Genomic DNA, 11777 nt, shown 5'->3' on the forward strand with positions numbered 1-11777 from the left:
GACTTAGTATCAAGTAGATTAACCTATTGGTATTCTTGGTTATTTTATTCACATGTATATATATATATATATATATATATTGATACCCTTAACTAAGGGACTTTGTCACATGAGGATTATTCCCTTTTGACAAAAATTGTAGAATGTGGTTTTATTTCCTTTTGATTTTCCTTACATAGGAATTTTCTTAGCTACTTGGTTTTACATTTTTATTTTTTCAGATTTGTATTGATATAATGTTTTTGCATTACCAATCTGCCACTTGTATTTTCTTTTATGATTTTCTTTTCGTGTTTCGTTTGCCTTTGTGTTTTCGTTTTCGTTTGAGTTTTTTTTTTTGCGTTTGCATTTCTATTTGCGTTTGTTTGCATTGCGTTTTTATTGAGTTTGCAATTGCGTTTTATTTTGTATTTGTTTTTGTGTTTGAGTTGTGTTTGTGTTTGTTTTTTTCTTTTGTGTTAGTGTTTAGTTTTGTTCTGTTCCAAAGTTGGTACTTTTAATAATATTTAAAGAAAATAATTTATTTTCTCATTTCAATTTTTTTCCCGGGCCAACTGCCTTCAGGCAAGTGGCTTTCTGGCATTTGTCGCATTCGGGCAAGTATCTTTCGGGAATTCGTCGTAGACTTGTTTATTATGAGCTTTTGTTTGGAATGTTTTCAATGTCCCACAATTTTTTCAAATGTATACTACAAGCTTAAATTTTTACATGCTTGAGTATTAAACCAGATATTGCAGTATGCATTAGCTAACGGACCTACTGTATTTGCAGATGGAATTCTTAACCAGTAAAGCCAATTAATATTTTACATTTCAGATTCAAGCAATTACAACAAGAGACCCAGGTGTTTACCCGACAAAGCGTTCTCAGTTTTGACTAACTTAAGAGAACTATCAGTATCCGGTACTAACTGCAAATTGGGTCCCGGATTTCGGAAGCTAAAACGTCTTCAATCAATAAGCTTACACGAAGGCTACCATTGCTATTTGACTCAATTATGTGATAATTATTTTGAAAACATACAATCAGAGCAAAATATATCTATCTCGTTGGCAAGCTGCCCGCTCTTAAGCTTTACCAACAAATCATTTGTGATGGGATCAAAGTTGTCAGGCCTGAACTTTGATGATACAGACGTTGCTTTACAACGAATTTTGAACTCAATCCAAGTGTTTAAAAACGTGCAAGAGATTTCGTTACAGAACGTAAGGCAGGTATCAGGTGTCCAGTTTTATTTAGAAGATATTTTGGCATTGTTTATGAAAACTCATATAAAAAAGTTGTCGATTGCTGGAAATAATATTAGAGTTAAAGACTCGTCAGAATTTTTAAGTGTCCCTCCAGAATTAGAGACACTTAAAACAGATGCCTACAATTATCCTGTAGATTACCTCATTGATGCCCTGAGATATTCGAAGATAAACTCGCTCAGAAAATTATATTTTAAAAGACAACTCAACAAACAGAATGTTTTAACGTGAGTAATACATTGTAAACTATACATCTTTCTATGATTACACACCTATCTGTTCAATTGCTTATAGTATTTTTTTCCTAATAGGTTACATCAGAACAATACATTTCGACTCAAAAAACGAGTTTATTCTAAGTTCAACGGATTATCTAATTTGGAAAAGTTGATAATTTCTTACAATACCGTATTTGATGCTTTTAACATGACATTTAAAGGGATGAAAAAACTCCGTGTTCTAGGACTGTCAGGTAGTGATGGTACTGGACTATGTCGAAAAGAATTAGATGACAGCTGGCTAAGAACAGATTTGTCGAAGCTCGAAGAACTAAGAATTAATGAATGTAAAATAAAGTTAATACCAAGAACATTTCATTTTCCGAAAAACCTGAAAAGATTATATTTAAGTAAAAATTATTTGTCATTTTTCGAGGCATCCACACTAAGACATTTGAACATGACATATTTAGACTTGTCGTTCAACCGTTTCCCTGGTCTATCAGATCAATGGCGGAAAGAGCTTAAGAGATTGAAATTAGCAAATAATAAATTTCTTGTAGATTTTTCTAACAATGAGTTTCAATTTACCTGCACGTACGTACAAAGTCTACATTTCTTGGTTACAAACACAGAATTGTTTTTCTCCTTACACGAAATAATGTTCAAAAAGGAAGACAATAAGTATATAAACTACACGGAAATGATAGCACAACTTCCAAGGTTGACAAGAAACTGTCTGATTAAAGAAAACTTCAGCTATGTGTTAACGACATTTTTCACCCATCTCCTGTGTTTGCTTGTTCTGGCCGTGTTTTTCCATTATCGCTGGAAGCTGAGGTACCTCTACTTTATTGGTCAACGGCGGCTGCATATCGGTGGACGTTTGGTCAACTACAACCCTCAGGTTGATGTCTTCATCACCTATGACGAGGTAAATTTATTGTCTAATAGAAATACGAAAAAAATCCAGCTACGTTTAATTTAATATCCATTATCAATTTATAAATCTCAATATTTAGAGTTTGGAAGTTATAAAAGGTTTAGCAATGTTCTAAGATAATCAATGGTTTATCATTTAATGTAAGGATAGATTAAAACATTAGCTCACCAGACCCATCAGCTTCACAGAATTTCATTAAATACACCTTGCGTTTATACACGATGAATGGCGATGTTTTGATTGTTTTGATTATGATGTATTTTAAAAGTTTTACTTATTTACGAAACTTTTCTAAAGTTACAAAATTCGTATTGTAGTTGTTTTTGTGGTAAAGTATTGAATCTTTTATAATTATAATGTACTTAAAAGTACTAAAAAATAAAACAAATTAGTAACGATCTAAGAGAAATGTGGTACATAGATGAATGAACACCACTCTCGCTATTCAGAATGTATAGATATCAAGTTTATTTTTTAAGACTTTATAATTCCAAACTTTATAGTTTTTTCTCTGTGGTTATATCGTTCTTATTTGTAGAACTATATTCCTTTTCTTTTCTTTTAGTTGTAGGATATTCTACTACACATTTTGTTTTAATCTAATAGGGTGAACCAGGAATCCGACAGATTGTACGAAATGTTATCCTGCCATTCTTGAGAGAAAAGAACATCTCTTACATTCTAGGAGAAGTGGACTTTCCAGGTGGGGACATGGTGTCACACATCAGTGAAGCTATAACTGGCGCAAGAAAAACGCTGGTCTTGTTGTCTAAAGATCTTTTCTTGGATCACTACCGAGAATATGAGATGAACCTGGCCATCATGCGAGAGTTCAATGTACGAGGTCAGGTTATCGTTCCTGTCTTTGTTGAGAGGGTCGACTTGAATACATACCCACCTGAAGTTGAAACTTATTTAAGGAATCAGCTGTACAGGTGTCTGGTCTACAAAAATAGCCAAACTTTCTGGAAACTTCTGCTATATGCCATTAGAAATGAAAAGTAGTTTTTAAAAATTTTGACATTGTTTTACTTTTATGTATCATTTTTGCTTAGATTTGTTTAAATTTACGAAAGTGCAACTGAATTACAGCTGGCTAATTTGTTTTATTTGAAAACTGAGTTTAATAAATTTATAAAAATTTAGAGTGTAGGCCCTATAATAAACAGAACAGAATAACGTTTAAATTGCACCATAGTTTTTGTCACCCCGTATATTTCTTTAATATTTTTATGCTTTAACTATTTTAAAAATTACCATTTTTTAAACTTTCCACGATAATAAATATATATTGGTATGCTTTGATTTTATTTATATGCATAGTATTAGTTCATTATAGGTTATATTACTTTATGATATTACTTTTTTTGGTATATTTTTAAAAATATTTTGTTATCAATCCTCTATGTGTTGCTTATGCTATTTTTGTGGTACATATTTTATATTGCATTCCCTGTTATCTTATACCTGCTTATGCTTTTAAAGTTCGGGTTTGATTTTTGTAAATAATTTAGATCAGAGGACTCAAGAGAAATATAAAAAATGTATGCCTCGAGGGACGGTGTGGTCGAATAGCAGAGTTCAGATCGAGTTAGTAAGACGTTCCTAAGTTCACCCAACTAGTGGGTACCTGACTCAAGGCGAATCAAAAGCGGCTGAGTCTAGTGCTGACCACACAGGTGAACTCCGCTTCATCTGCCCCATATATCTTGGACACAAACGAAAACTTTTTATTGCGGTACTTCGGACATGGTTTTTGATCACTCGCTGATGCTACGCAACGTACGAACACATATTGTAAACGGTGTTACATAATTTTCTCTATTTTTTTAGACTGTGCTAAAAAATAAAAAAAAATCTAACACTGTTTTGAAACAAGTAAATCACGATATAAAGGATTGTTTTATATCCAATAAAAATTAATATAAGGGTACTTTGAAAATGTAAATGTTCTCGTTGATTGGATTTTTAACATTCTGTGATTCATAAAAATGTATATATTTTTAATAGAATACCATATAGTAATATTAATTATTTGGCTCAGAAGAACACAAAAAAAGTTTCTCTTTTTTTTACCACTTGTTAATCAGAGCAAATTAAGTTTTTATATATTTAAAAAAAATTTAAAAACATTATTATTATTACTAACACTTCACTCATGAAAGAAAAATTTAAAAAATAAAATGTATCTGCGTAATATAAGAATATTATGCATGCAATAAAATGGTCGTAATAGTCGGTAAATCTCCGAGCTGCTAAATTAAAAACTCACAAGTTGAATTCCCGGACACAGGTTCTCTTCTAGGAGATAAAACTCTAAGATCAAACAACTCCTGCCTTGTAGTTTGTTCTTATATTGACAAATGTTATGGAAGCAAATCAAACTAAAACTAATTTTTAAAAATCTTGTAAGATAAAAGCTTTTAAACGTACTGAAAATAAGAAAGTACAAAAAAACGTGCTTTCTTTAATGAAATCGTTAGTCGCTCAATAGATCTCTTATAGATTAGAGCACGGGTTCCCAATCTGGGGGTCGCGACAAACAAAACATAAATATTTAGAAGAATTTTTGAAATTCAGCTTCATTAACATCACTGGAAATGTAACAGAGAAGAAACAAAGCGCACTGTACAAAGTTGTTCTCAGTCACGAATCTATGAAATCTTCAAAACTAAAACGTCATTTGAGACGAGTCATTCGGAACACACCAAAAAATATATGGAGTTCTTTCGTCGGTAAGAAGCTAGTTGCAAACGCCAGAGACTTGATCGAACAGGAAGTTTTCACCAGCATTAGTGCAAGCATCAAATGAAGTCGCGATAGAAAATGCCAAGAGAAAAAAAACAATAGGAGAAAATCTCATCAAACGCTGCATGTACGTAAATGTTAAATAACACATTTTTATTGAAATTAAGCTTTCACCATTGTTTGCTTTTCAAGTCGATAAATCAACAGACGTGAGTTCGTGTTCGCAGTTGCTGGTCTGTGTCTATATTCATGCGGATGATAGCAAAGAAGAGTTGCTCTTTTGTGAAGATAGTATGGAGAAAATAAATACCTTTTTTGAAACTGGATGATTAAAATGGGTTAGAACGGCATCTATGTTTAGCTCAAAATCGGACTTTCAGAAAACAGAAAAGATTTAGCTCCCTAACCACTGCCCTAACCAATCGACATCAAGAGTCCATTGCTAGTATAAGTCGTAAATTATATAAAATCTGGAGCCTTCAAAGAACTGAGCAAAAACATTAATATAGATCACGAGGTTCTGCTCTTCTACACTACAGTAGGCTGGTTGTCAAACGAAATGTTGTATATTGTGTTTTTGAATTGAAATCTGAAATCAAATTGTTCTTGGGAGTGCAAAGGATACAAGACTTTTTGGTATACTTAAAACGACATAGAGTGGTTGGAGAGAGTACTACACCTAGCAGATGTGGTCGAACATCAAGATAAGCTTAACCTGAAGCTTCAGGGAAAATGAACGGATATTATAACTTTCCATGATAATCTCGGGGCATTTTTATCAAAACTGCAAAATCGGTAAAGAAAATAAATCTTGGAAATATTGTAAATTTGAGATAATTAAAATTGTGAAAGTAGCGATTTCTGGGCATCATAAATCTCTCGAAAACGAACTGCATCGCTATTTCTCTGAGCTGAAAAAAAGAAGAATCTGCATTTACGCATTACCCATTCTCTTCTTCCCTTGATGTTGCCAGCATTCCCGATGAATTACAAGATGAATTCTTTGATTTGCAGAATGATTCTGAGTAAGATGAAAAACTGCAGACACAATTTTGGTGTAGTATTCACCATTCGTACCCAAACGTAAAATTGATGGAATTTTCGAGAATATATTTTCAACACTATTCTTCGATCAAAAAACAAAATTAAGATAATTATAATCACATAGGTTGGCGTTAACAAAAAAAAGTTAATTAAAAAGTTAACCACGAAGATTTAGTGAATAGTATGCAATTTTACTCATGCTATTAAAACAGTTATCGAGAGTAGTTAATATTGAAAGTCTACTAGAAAATCTTATTTTAGTGCTTATTAATTTCCATACTAATTTCGGCTTTTTATTTCTATGGGGGTCGCGGGTCACCTACTTTTTATAAATGAGGGTGGCCACTCGAAAAAGGTTGGGAACCACTGGATTAGAGCTTTTATTTTTTTTAAAGTTTTTTTTTACTTTCCTATTTTCAGCGAATTTAAAATCTTACGAGCCGACCCGCGGCGTATCATACGCCGCTATTTAGTTGTTTTATTTTCTCCTTTTCAGTAATTCATAATTTGTGAATTCAACAGTGCCACTGCTGTCACTAAAAATATTTGCTTTAAAACACTATCAGTAATTCGTTAAGGACGATACCCCCCCCCCTCTCCCCGCCCCGTGAAAGCAGCCTCCTCTTAGCTACCTCCCCTAAGTTTAAAATAGTTTCAAACTAAATTATCTGCCCCTTATAGCCGTCACTAAACTCGGCTCTACGATTGTAAACATTCAGCGTGAACCACTTCTCACCAGACTTCCTAGAGAGGAAGAGAGGGGACTGCAATGTGCGCTTACAGCTTGTTTTCTAACGTCTCCAAGAAGAGAATTATGTATATATAATATTATAATGGTTTCCACCCACTTTATGTCATTTGCTCGAAATCTGGGTATTTTTGCATAGCCATAGAAGACAAAGGTATACAATCTAGAAAATTCGAACGAAATTGCTACATTAGAAATTAGTTAAAATTTAGTTACAAGATTTTACACAATCCCATAGACATTGTGTACTAACTAAAAGTTTGTAAACCCTTGGTAACGGACATCACATTATGTTTAACAGCATACCCATTCTTCCTACTTTAGTCTTTATTCGAATATTGCTATATCAGTCTACATCAACAGCATAACCCAAACCTAGTTCTTCAATACCTAGCCCCTAACTCTTATTTCATCCTATAGCAACAACGTTCTTTCTATCTTCTACGTCACTATGCGCGTCACATCGTCATTCCTTGAACATATGCGATACAACTATTCACGCTCACCGATCTATGCTCACTGAACAAGCAACATGACATTTAGTACTATAGAAACATTGTTAGCAATGTTTTTTCTCACTTGTAGCAAACGATTATCATTCTTATTTGCCACATTGATCGCAGTAGCAGACAATCTGCACCGAATCCAGTCTTAAAGTTCGTTTTTCAAAATTATGCTCAAGTTGTGTTTCTTAGTTACAACATTTAAAAAAAAACATTATTGTTTCTCAAGAATGTTTTTCTAAAATTAAGCCACTTAGGAGTTTTCACAGGACGGCCTGTACACTTAACCATATCCGTCCTGTTGTGATGTGATGTGCTACATGACAGATGGTGCTTTATCCTGATGTGAATCTTACTAGTGGGGAGGAGAGCAGTGGCGTAGCTAGGATTTTTGGGCCCCTATGCAAAAATTATCAGTGGGCCCCTTCGTCAGCCGTTAGGCTACAGTGGAGTCAAACGAAGAAATCAGCTGCTACACATGATAAAGGATTTTAAATAATATAAATATTCTGTACATTGGATATTTTATACTATATTATTATGTATTTTTTTTTAAATGTTACGGGCTTACTGTTAATTTGATTTTTCAAGTAATCAAATACAGTAGCGTGATTTAAGACTATGGTTCATTTAGATCTTTATTTTTTCATACTTTTAATTTTGTAAAAGTTCATTGAGATCTACTTCGACTCTTTTGTATGTTGGATTTTTAGGATAGCCAAACTACTAACCGAATGGGCATATCTACAATGTATTTCATAATAAATAACATCATCATAATGAGCAAATAATTACATCATGAACATCACAATCTCCTTCCCAATCTCCGTTTAATGTTAAAGAATGTTTAAACTAACTAGCGTACCCGTCTGCGTTGCTGCGATATAGCAGCACATACCATGGTAACAAAACTATTTGTAAGGGTTTTATCAACGTGTTACCAAATGCGTATTTTTAGTCGTGTGAACTTGTTTTTTTAAAACTGAGATAGGCCAAATTAAAATGTAAACAACGCCACTGTTGTTGTTTTTTTTTATCTTTGTTGCAGGGGCGCGGGTTGGTCCACTCTACTGCTTAGATGCACTTGCGTGTGCTGTATGAATGCATTGAGTGTACGTTATTTATCCTCTGTAATAGTGAGGTTGAATATTTTTCCGCGTCGCGGGACTGACTGGTTACATTACCGTAGGTAACCAGATGCAACCTTTGGTTCGTTTTATTCATCGAACGTAGAGGCCCACCGTGTCTCTAATGTAGAATACTCGTGTAAAAGGTGTCGAAAATTGGCATCCATACGCCGAGGGCGTCAAAAGCTGCCCCTGTTGCAGTTTGACCATCGAATCAAGTAGTACCTTGCAGGATACCCAATCTACGGATCTCGTGTACTTAGGTAGCCGCAGGGGAACTCAGGACACCCATCCGTTACTACTGATGATGCGCTGGAGAACACCCCTTCATTCGATTAAGTAATCAATGTTAGTATTTTAAAGCATCAGTAGTGTATGGCGCTCATTAAAATAGGCGCTGTAGTGCTCTTGTAGGAGCCCGGGACGCACAGAGTTACACCACCGACGGGTAACGGACACCCAATCAATTGACCCCAGGTGCAAAAATAGCCGCTGGGGAGCTATGGATGGCAAACTGCACCGCCTTACTGAATAATATAAAATTTAATGGCAGAAACCTTCCCACAAGTCGGAGTTTCTTTCAGGCACCTTTTCAGAAAAAAAAATGTCTGGGAAAAACATACTTCCTTTGGAGTATTCTCAACAACTTCACAAAGTTTCTAGACGATTGGATGAAAACCAAAACCGTATAGTCTTAGTAGCACCATATTGATTAAAGATTAATTAGATCAACTAATGAAATGTCATTAAGGTAAAGAAAAACATTGACAAATGTTGGACTCAGCTGGTTGTGAAAACACTATCCATGGTAATTTTTTTTTAAAATGGTTCAATTGTTAGCATGGATGTTTAGTAAGATAGAATTTCGTGGAGGGTAGGCAGATGGGAGAGAGGTTCAGGTCTCTGGTGTGGGGTAGGGAATTTTCCAGTTAGTTGAGGTTTGTAGCAATTCACGTAAATTTACGAATGCTGGATGCCGAACTCACAAAAGAGTCAGTTCAAGTTTATTTATAGGCTAATTCTCTCAATGGCTTGCACGACCTGTGGCAACGCCTGAAGTGATATTATTACGAATGGGCCTTGTTTAACCCCCCCCCCCCCCACACACACACACTGAATCCCACAACTTATAAAGTAAGCAATGACTAGGGGCCTTTTTAGGACTTTTAATTACTTCTATAATAGAAAAGAAACTGGATTTTCATTTTCCTCTTAAAACTCTTTAAATATAACAAATAATGAAATTGCAATGTAAAAGTTTTAATTTTTTAAGAGGGAAAAGGGCCCCTAAATGCCTCGGGCCCCTATGCCTTGCTTACGCTAGCTTTACGGTGGCTACGACACTGATGTAACACAGCTGTATGTAAAATTGTTTTCTCTTTAATTGGCAGGTTTATGTCCAGGTGTCACCCCCTCCCTTAATAAGACTTTTTAACTCTGATTAATGTTTAATTAAACTGTTCAAAAGATCTATACATTTTTAAACTTTTCTTCTTGGTGTCACCCCCTAAATGGTGTCACCCAGTTCGGTCCGCACCACCCGCCCCCACCTCGCGACGCCTCTGAGTAGTTTAAAATTGTTTTATCCTTGTTTTACTTTTATGATACATTCAGTGTTTCTTCCAGGCATCCCCCCCCCACGAAGAAAGTCTACCGCCCCCTCCCTCCCCTTCCCAACAAAATGGAATTTATATAGAAAACATATACTTTTACCAGTGTCTGCCTTTGGATAATTTAGTCCGCCCCCTCCCCCCCCCCCCCCCCCACCCGAAAATATCAAATGTCCCTCCCCCCCTGGAGAAAAAAGCCTGCAAGAAAACTGGATACATGATTGCTTAGATATGTTTTAATTTATAAATTTAAAGGTCAATTACAGTTATCTGTTTTCTTAAGTTTGAAAACTGAGTTTAAAATAAATGTACTTACAGTACATAATTATCATAACAGATAAATATTTAAATTTTACACAATAGCTTTTTTTGTCACTCCGTACATTTCTTTTATATTTCTAAATTTTAACCATTTTTTTTACAAATATTATTTACCAATTTCCTACTGAACTTACGTATGGCATGCTACGATTTCTTTATATGCATAATATATGCATTCCAAACAATTTACATTACTTTTTGAGATTACGTTTTTTTTTAGTTTATTTTTTTGAATGCCTATTGCTATCGTTCCTTCAAGCGATTCATGTGTTGTTATTTGTGATATACATTTGTATTGGATTCCTTTTTATCTTTTACTGGCTTATGCTTTTAAAGTTCGCATTTGATTTTCCTGAAAAATCCAGATCAAAGTAAACAAGAGACTTATGGAAGATCTATTCCACGAGGGACGGTGTGGTCGAATGGATAGAATTTGACTGCTAACCTGAAGGTCTCGAGTTTGGATCCCGAGCTATAGTCAGAACGACGTTCCTGAGTGCCCAGTGTGTTGCTGACCACACTATCAACTAGTATGCACAGGTGATTGAAACAGATAAAATCTACTTTATCTGCCCCATGTGTTTTGGTCACGAACGGGAATAGATGATAATGATACCTCGCAATTGTGTTTTATCATCACTCGCTGTTGCTACGAATAACGTAAACAATTTTATTTTTGATAAGATATATTTATCTAATTATTAGTAAATGTACGAGAAGATACAAATATAACTATCACTGTTTTCAAATTAGTAAATCACAAAATAAAAGATTTTTAAATACCCAATGTTTTAATGGGGTACTTTGAAAAGGTAGTTTTTTTGTTAATTGAATTTCTAAAACTCAGATCTTTAATAGAGCATTACACTCAATGTTAAAATTTACAGAAAGTGCTATAACTAGAAGAACTTAAAAACAATTTATTTTAATAATGCTCCCACTTTATTATAAAGTTGATACGTTTTAATTCCTTAGAAAGAACGAGAGTAAGACGACTCCTAAAAAATGTTTCTTTGTTAAGAAGGTCGATTTGAATACATACCCACCTGAAGTAGAAAATTATTTAAGGAATCAGCTGTACAGGTGTCTGGTCTATAGAAATAACCAAACTGATTTTTATATTTTATATCTCTTATTCATTGATATTTTATTATTAAATATTTTCCACATATTTAATAATCACCATGAAATTCTAAAAATTTTCAACAATTCCAACAATCTTTTCCATATCTTTGGTTTCTCTGAAACTCGATTATAATCTTTTC

Source organism: Physella acuta, unplaced genomic scaffold, assembly GCF_028476545.2.
Source record: "Physella acuta isolate Inbredline_101_S28 unplaced genomic scaffold, ASM2847654v3 ptg000070l, whole genome shotgun sequence".
In the NCBI taxonomy this organism is placed as follows: Eukaryota; Metazoa; Mollusca; class Gastropoda; family Physidae; genus Physella; species Physella acuta.